The 9,052-nt window shown below is 38.3% G+C and overlaps 1 protein-coding gene across 1 annotated transcript in view; it reads left to right on the top strand.

Annotated features, from left to right (window-relative positions):
• The first annotated feature begins 1,213 nt into the window (after positions 1-1,213).
• GRAP2 (GRB2 related adaptor protein 2) overlaps positions 1,214-9,052 on the top strand; it is a 70,483-nt gene continuing 62,644 nt past the window's right edge. The window contains exon 1 of the mRNA XM_040233257.1: positions 1,214-1,438. The gene's annotated coding sequence lies outside the window, so the exon portion shown is untranslated. The remainder of the gene's footprint in view (positions 1,439-9,052) is intronic.

Below are 9,052 nucleotides of genomic sequence, written 5' to 3'. Positions count from 1 at the left end.
ATTCTGTCTTTATAACATGTGCAAGTAGTGGGGACCCTATTCAGATGCAACTTGGATTCAAGAACCTTTGACAGACTTGCATGAATAAAGAGAAAGCCCTCTATTACAGATTTAAGAGGAACAAATTACTTCCTTTAAGTCATCTGACCAATCACTTGCTGAGCCCCTACTATGATCAAGTACTCTTTTCTATTTCAATAAAATTGTTGAGTGATCATAACCAACATTTCCACACCTCCCCCCAAAAAAATCATAAGTCTTGATCAAGGTTTAAGTGTAAAGGGGCAAAGAGATAGAAAAGGATACCATTCCATAATGTAGAATAAGTTTAAATTCGAGATCCCCAAGTTGTCTTATCTGATGAATGCTGGAACATCTTGTCAGCCAACATTTCCATCTTTATCTTGGGTCTGGTCCCCCGACTCTGAACAGTGCCACTTAGCAAGTCGCAATATCTCTAATTTTGTGCAAAAGATGCAACGTTGGCAATCCATTTTCTAGCAAAAGCAAAGGCAGAGGAAGAGGCCTTAGCAAGTTACACTTGGTCTGGGAGGAAGGAGCTTAACCAGGAGTGTGAGCTACAAATCTGAAGGTAAGAACTGAGGAAGTTGAAGGTGACAAAAATGTTAGGTCAGTGAAAAAAGTCTTCAAATCCCAGAAATATTTTAGCCCAGCCTATTCAGGAGAAAATTAAATTCCCCAAATCTAAATAACCAGCTCCAGCTCACACTTGGTTATGGCAAAGCTGGGGTTGGTACTCATCTTGGCTTTGAGTTTTTCTTCTTTCTTTTGTTAGGGATAGTATTAGGGGCTAAGGGTAATATTATGGGCTGAGTACACTAAAAAAGTTTTTTTTTTTCCTGAGATTGGAATGATATGAGTGATCCAGGATGCTGTTAAATAAGTTCCCCTAAGAAGTCCTAATGTTCCTCCTGATGCTTGTACCATTTTCCTTAAGACCAGCAGTAACTTGCCAATGGACCATATCTAGGATTAAAAATTTTCTTATGTGAACATAATCATTCGGGGCAAACTTGTTAAAACTGAAACCAAGCATAAAGAAGCAAAAGTGTTTCAGTGAACCTCCTGCATTTTAGTTCAACTCCGGCAGCAAGAAAACAAAACCACATAATCTAAGGCTCACGCCCAACTCTCTGAAGCCCCGTGTCTGCTAGTTCCTGTGTGGTTTGCATACAGACTGCCGGGCTGACTGGGGGTAGTTTGGAGGAGGGAGTAAGAAGTCGGGGAGGAGGAGGAAGCACTCAATGGATCTGTGAGCCTGTGCCCTGGTTTAGTGCGGTATGTGGACGACAGCCCAAGGTGGATCCGGACTCTGAAATGCAGTCATTTTGATGTCGAAATTCAGCTTCCTTCTTGCAGGAGAGGATTCTGACCATTCGGTGCAAAGCCATAAACTCAACCTCTTCTCTTCTGAAAGGTATGTCTTTATGCAACATCAGTCTACACGCTCTAGAGGTCTCAGATTTTTACTATTTGCAGAATGTTCTCTTGGAGTCAATCTAATTAAAATGAGTCCCCTGGGCTCTGTAAATATTGGTTTTAATTTTCAGTTCATCAGCTAAGGTCTCTAAATCTTTTTCTGCAACAGTGTTTGTAGGGATAGGATTCAACTTCCAGTGCATAAACTAGAAGACTTGCTCTTTTCAGCCAACGTTATCCAAGAAGACTCCACTAATTGGCTTCTGAGCCATCTCAGGGAAAGACTCTGGACCTGGGATTACAGGGGTGGAATTCCCCTTCACCAGTGTCAGCATTTGTTCCGAATTGGCGTGGGTGTGGGAGGTGAAGGGCAGAGTGGCAATGAATGAACGCTAGTACTGCATGGTCAGGATTTGTTCTTGGGGCTTGCATTTCTACTTCTGTTAGTGTTTATGTTGCCTTTACAAAGAACCCCAGATTAAGTTCCTTTACAAAAAGAAAACTTTACTTTGAAATGAGATTTGAGAGAGTGTTGTCTATATTAATCCCTTTATTAACAGTTAACACTGTGTCCCTAAGACCATCTTCAGTTCAGGCATAAAATCTGAACACAACTCTTTGACACCCTACTCTTTGAACCTGAGGATTGAATATACCCACCAAAGATTAATCCAATTTAAAAATATCATGTTTACATATCTGGAATTAGGTCTTATTAATAAAGTATATGTAACTTCATCTGTACATTACTGAAAGTATACATCCCCAGATGAATTAAAAGAAGGGAGAAACGTTTAGGATCTAAAACTCCAATAGAAAAGATTACACGTGCTCATGTTCTGTCATCTGAGGGTGGGAAACCTCAGGTTGAAAAATGTTTCATTACCTACAATTGCACTTATCATAGATTTATTAACTTTTCAGTGGGTCCTCTTTTCTTTTCTCTTCTTTTTTTCTTATTTTAGTTTCAGAAAGGACTGAGTATAAGCGTATTCTACTTTAACAATGCAGTATTGTTTATAAAACTTCACTTTTATAAAATAATTTTAAAATGATCCTCTTTACAAAAGGATCCATTATTAAATAAGGAGCACCAAGAAAATTGAGAACCATCTAACTGTATTTAAATTTCAAATTTTAAAAATTTTGATTTGTACCCTTTTGGAGAACTTGGGGTGGTTTTTTGGGTAAAGGGAGACAGTCCTATATCATTGAATAAAACTATCTTTTTAGATTGAACTTAGTGTCTCCCATGTAGTAAACTGTAATCTGATTCTCCCATTATAATAGATTTTATTTTTTAAAAATGACTTTACTGAAGCATAGGGGAAGGAGGTGATTGATTTGTTCAAAATGAAGAAATATCTCTATTGCTAATATAATATCCTTTTGAATATCTTTTATATCTTAGGCCCTAATGAAAATCTTCTATCTTTTTAAAAAATTTCAACTGTCCTACATCTATTTCTTAGGGATATTGTAAGAATAAATGAGTTAACATAGATATGAAATGGCTTAGGAAAAAGGTGCTGTGAAAACACAAGGTGATATCACTATTAATGATTTCTTTGAATCTTGATCATTTTCTTCCCACCTTTTATACAAAATATATCTGACTTACTGCCTGAAGCCATCTCTTTTATGTCTTTGCCTTCTGGAGGGACTGAAAATGAGCCTAATTCCCACATGTTTATTGATTCTCAGAGAATAACACCTGTAGGTTTTGGTGATTTGCAGGGCTCATTCCTGAAACAGAGCTTGCTTCTTTTCCTCACTCAGGAAAAGTCTACAATCACTCCAGTATTCTTGCCTGGAGAATCCCATGGACAGAGGAGCCTGGCTGCCCATGGTCCATGGGATCGCAGAGAGTCGGACACGACTGAAGGGACTGAGCACACACACATTTAAAAATGTGTGATTCCATCAGGATTTCTTAAACAAGTTATAGTTGATGCTTGATTAGTCTGAGGAACAGAGGCTTCATTTTTGTGCAGTCATGAAACTCAAAACTTAGTGAAGAATCTTTATGGCCTAAGTTATTTGAATCAAAGGATGAGACTGACCGGCCCTCCTATTTGTCCTTCTCAAGTACTTAACTCAGCATGTCTTGATCTATGAAGGAACAACGCAGCCTCCTGTGCGTGCGTCTTTTTTTGACCTCTGTACAATTTCTTAGGAAAATGTAGCCTCATTTAACAAATGAATGTTTATTAACACATTGTACATTTACTATGCATCAGGCCTTGTTCTGGGCACTGAGTTCTTTTCAACAATGTTAATATTACATTAGGTTTCAATAAGCTTGAACCAATGAGCCAATGGGAATTCAGTAAGTAATTTTTAGAAGACAGATTAAAAAATAAATTCATTCACAGCAAACATTTTGGAGAATTAAAAGAAATTATTACTAAGTATGTGAAGATTAAAGTCTTAAACTGCCCTCTAAAGAAGATATAAGACCTACATCTTATGAACAAAGTGAAGAAAATGTCTAAACATAAAGAAAAGTTGAAATATTTATACAGTGAATACTTCTATACTCACCTCCTAGATTCAACAGTTGCTTTTGACATATTTGTTCCACCTATATGTATTTCTTTCTAACTACTTGTAAGTTACAGACAAAATGATACTTCACCCCTAGATAATTCAGTACACATCAAAGAATAAGAACATTCTCCTACATAAGTGCAATGCCATCACTGTACCTAAGAAGATGAACAGTGATTCATTAATATCTAGTATCTAAACCATATCTAACCTTAACCATTTGTCCCCCAAATGTCTCCCATACCTTAAAAAAGCTAAGATCTAATTTTTTTAAAGAAAAATATATTTTTTTACATGAAGGCTTTATGTCTTTTATTCAACATTAGCAATTTTGAAAAGGTTACATGTTGTCTTGTTGAATGTTCTAATTTGTTTTTGCCTAGCGGTGTCATTTAATTTGTTCCTCTATCCTCAATATTTCCCATAAAATCCAAATTAGAAATAAAGCATTGATTACATTTCAATTGAATGCATTTTACAAGGTGCTCCATTTTGTATCTCTACAGGAGACACTTAGTTCCAGATTGTCCCTCTACTTGTGACACTCAGTTTGATCGGGTCTCAAGGTAGTGATCTCAGTTCAGGGATCCTTTTGCAATTAACAAGTAGTCTGGCAAGATAATGCTTAGGCTTTGTGATGATATCCTATTTCCCAACAAACCTCACTCAGTGGCTTTAGGTGATAATCCTTTCCGAAATCAACTATTTGTTTGGGGGTTATATACATTTTCAGTATATTTTGAAGAAGGATTAGACATACACATTCATCGTTATCAGCAGACACAGCAGATATTTGAGTGTTTTTTTAAGTTCAGGTAATAACAACCATGATGATGATGATGATGGTAACAAGTAGCATTTACTGAGTGCTTGCTGTAGAGCCAGATGGTCCAGGTTTGAGGGCCAATCCTTCAGTTACTAACTAGGCCAACTGGGACAAGATACTTAGTCTTTCTATGTCTTAGTTTCTTTAGCTATAAAATGAGAGTGATAGTGGTAGCTATCTTATCATACTGTTTTGAAGATTAAGTAATTTATACACATAAAGTTTCTGAAACAGTGTCTGTTATTGTTATTTGCCAACAGCACTGTACCGGTGTTAACTCATTTTGCTTCTCCTAAGGGCACAATGAAGCAAGGGCTAATATTACCCTTCTTTTGTAAGTGAGGAAACTGGGGTGCAGAGAGTTTAGGTCATTTGCACAAGATCACTTAACTAGTATTTGGTACAACCTTGATTTGAACCCAGGTGGTCTGATCCAGAGCATTCTCTCCAAAGGCTCCTGACACGTGGAATGAGAAGAACAGAAATGGAACTGAACGAAAAGCAGATACAGCCTGCCCCCACCCTGGCATCCTATCACCGCCCAAGTTTTGAGTTCTTTTGAGTTATTCAAAACCTGAGACTCTCACTACCAAAATATATTTTAGGTTTTGTTCATCTGATAATAGCACTCTAGTAAGCATAGATGAGTACACTTATTGCAATTCTATAGCTTCAGGCTCTATATAAGAAAGTCTAAATGTTAGAAATAATGTTAAGACTGGAAAATGTAGAACTATTCAATATAAAGGAAGAGGAAGGGAAAAAACTGAAAGGAATAATACAAGAGGGGAGTTATGAGACCTCAGAGTCTTGGGGCAGAAGATGATATTTTGATACAGTCAAGGGGAGAAACTGCCTCTCGTTTTTCACATTCCTGTACTGTGTAAAATTTTACCACTAAAACACAAGAGTATAGCCATTGTCAGATTTATAAAAGACCACATTGGATTTCTTTATGGGATGATGGATGAGTCTTGATAGTAGGTAACTTCTCTGGTTGGTTATCTCGGTCACTCAGACATTCCATAAGTCAGTCTGTGTCTTTGGAAATACATAACTGTACATAGAAAAGGCCTCACAAACTAGGTATTGGTCCCTACCCCTTCATTAGCATTAAAAAAGGATTCCAGTGCTGTCTTATTCACTCCTTCTATTGCTGCTACAGAAAGCTCTCAAGTGTGATTTTCTAAAGAGAAGTAAAAATAAATGAGAAAAAAAATCCAACATTAATAATGTTTTTACGCATTTCTGACACAAGCATTGCTAAATTGGTCCTGCCTTTTTGTTTTTTAATGACAAGCAAGCTAATTGATCAATTGGTCATGAATAATACTTTTTCACCTGTTTTTCTCCACACCTCTCAGCCTTCCAGAGCCACAGGCTTAATGTGGCAGCCTGCAAATGGTTTACGGTTTGTGTCTGCTGTCTAGTGCTTTATGGGAAAATACTGGAAACAAACTGCTCGAAACTCAGTAGGAACTCAGTAAATAATAAGTAGATAGTTTTCTTGCTAAATATAATTTTAAAGAAAAATCTTTTAAAATACCTAGGACATTCTACTAAGGAAGTACACTAGTAGGAAAAAAAATCTTTATCATTTTACCTTTTGAATTTTCATCTTCATTTTATAAGTGATAGACTTTTAGCAGTTTAGGGAGCAAAGCGTGAGGTCAGATTAACTCCCCTCCCCCGAATAGATTTGTATTCTAAAACCGTGGATTATTGAATTGTAAAGCTAGCAAGGAGATCCCAACTACACAGTAAATCTAAGAAAATTGTCGTATTTTAATACATTAAATCAACCTTTTATTGATCATAAACATGTTGATATCCACAGCACAGAGGTTCTTACTGGTGGTGGTGAGGCTAAAGGTGCAGAGAGTTTCAGAGACACATTTAGAAAGCTGATGAAAGCTATAGAAGCACTCCCCAGGGGTGAAAAAAATATGCCTAGCATTCATTCACACACACCTTTACACAGAATATTCAGTGGCTCATGGCCACTCCCTGCCTCCCCTTCCACCACCACCAGCAGAGTCCCTCCATATATCTTCAGAAGGAAAAACATGCTTTATATGGAATTCTTTTCTTTTTTTAACCTTACCTTTTTTTTTTTTTTACCTGAGCCTTATAAAGTTTTAAAAAGCATTTTCACACATTATCTCGTTTGATCTGCCTATGATCTTTGAAGCAGGCAGACCACATATTTTGCCTCTCATGTTGCAGAGTGGGAAGGGCAAAGCTCGCAAGTTTAAGTGACTTGCTCAAGGTAATTTTGCTAACGTTTACCAAGACATAGTACCAAGGCTGTGAAATTGTAGCCAGGGTTCCTTCTCCCACACTGGTCTGGGCATAGCATCAAGGAACTCTTGATGCGGGTTCTGGAAATCTGAATTCTGGCTTTATTGGGAACTACTTGCGTGACCTTGAATGTGACACTAATCTCTCTGGGCCTCAGTTTCCTTCTCAGTTGAGTGAGAGGTTAGACCACATGTTCTCTGAAGCCCCTTCCATTCTCTGTTGCAAACTATCTCATCCTTCTGCAGTCTGAGAGCAGAGAGAAATGACCTTTTCAGTGACAGATGGATGGCGAGACCTTTCACCCTTCCCTGTAGGTCGTAAGAGCTGGCGTCCGGTTCAGATGGGTTCCTTTTCAATGTCCAAATCCTGTTAGAAACTAGCAGCATGGGTCACGCTTTTGTGGGCTTCTTGTGTGTTGTGCCACTGGTTGCCTCCTTTTCCTGCAGGGTTGGCAGTCTCACAACAACTTTGCTCCAACCCTGTGCTCTGCATCAGACAGACATACCACGGTATTTTATGATCCCTCTTGGGTAGTTCAGAATATGATATGGAAATAAAGAATACTGATGGACTTATTTGGGGCTGATAGAACTTATCCTTCTAAAAAGGTTATTTCTCTTGAAGGACGCACATCTTCCACCTGATTTTTCATCACTAACAGTTATTTCCTTTAACGTCTCTGAAATGTGCTTGGAAATTGGAGTCAAGGGGGAGCTAGCAGCACTGAACACAGATGCCCTGAGACGAGAAAGGATGTGACCAAACCCTTTCTTTTGGGAGATGGTTGAAGAATCTTTGAGTCAATATAATCAGGATAAATTTGTGTGTTAGCCTTTGTTCCAGATTTCTAAAAAGTATCCACAGTGTATGGATATACAAAACCCATGATACAGCCCCAGTTTTATTTTGGACTTCTCCAGGAAGATAAAACAAGCAGAAAATTCTCATGCTTCGTATATCAGTAAACCAGGCTTTTGTAATATCAGTTGTCAAACGGTGGTAACTCAGAATCAAAATTATTCTATGCATCACAGGAACCACCCTGCTCTTAGTCTTCTGAAGCATCTGAGCCAAGGGCTATTAGCACAGACAGACTGGCTACCCCAGCAACCAGGGAGGTGTCAGTCTCTATTTGTGATTAACAGCCAATGATAAAAAATCGGGGGCCCTGTCTTTTTGCTAACTGCATTTTCTACCTGAACGTCAGGCTGGCAAGTGGAATTCTATTAACTTCTTGCAGAGAAGTGTATAATTTGCTCTGTACCATGTCAGGTCATTGGACTGTGGGAGGTAATACTGTCCAGTGACGCGAGTGACAGAGCATGAACTTGGCTCCTGTGTTCTGCATTCTATTCTCAGCTTCGTAGATGACTCAGAGTGCCCATCCATGCCTCTGTCCTTGAGGGAAACTATACCGTTCTTTAAGCCACTACACAGGAGACTTGAGAAGGGCTGTGCATCATTACCCCAAAGATGTTTTTATCTTTGGTATAATATAAATGTGCAATATCCCTTTTTTAAAATGCATAACAGGGTGCTTTCTCATTTAAACTCATTTGTGGAATTTCTCTGTCTGAGATCAATGTTGTTAAATAGACAATTCATTCATTTTATAAACCAGAAGCTGGGTGATGTTGTGACTTGACCCTTGTATACATGTACTGTGTGCTCGGTTGTATCTGACTCTTTGCAACCCTTGGTACCCTACAAATATCCAAGTAAACAAAGAAGGAGATGCGTGAAATCAAAGAATCTCCCAGCTCGAGAGTAATTCTTAGGACCTGACATAAGGAAGATGGGGCTCTTAAATAGTGGCATGGACACAGAACTTTTGTTTTTTGGCTGCACCTGGATTTTTGATCTCCACTGTGGAGTATGAGCTCTTTAGTTGTGATATGCAGGATCTAGTTCCATGACCAGGGATTGAACCCAGGC

The sequence above is a fragment of the Oryx dammah genome, unplaced genomic scaffold (genome assembly GCF_014754425.2).
Source record: "Oryx dammah isolate SB20612 unplaced genomic scaffold, SCBI_Odam_1.1 HiC_scaffold_29, whole genome shotgun sequence".
Classification (NCBI taxonomy): domain Eukaryota; kingdom Metazoa; phylum Chordata; class Mammalia; order Artiodactyla; family Bovidae; genus Oryx; species Oryx dammah.
Note: the sequence above shows the minus strand (reverse complement) of the source record. Positions and strands in the feature narration are given on the sequence as shown.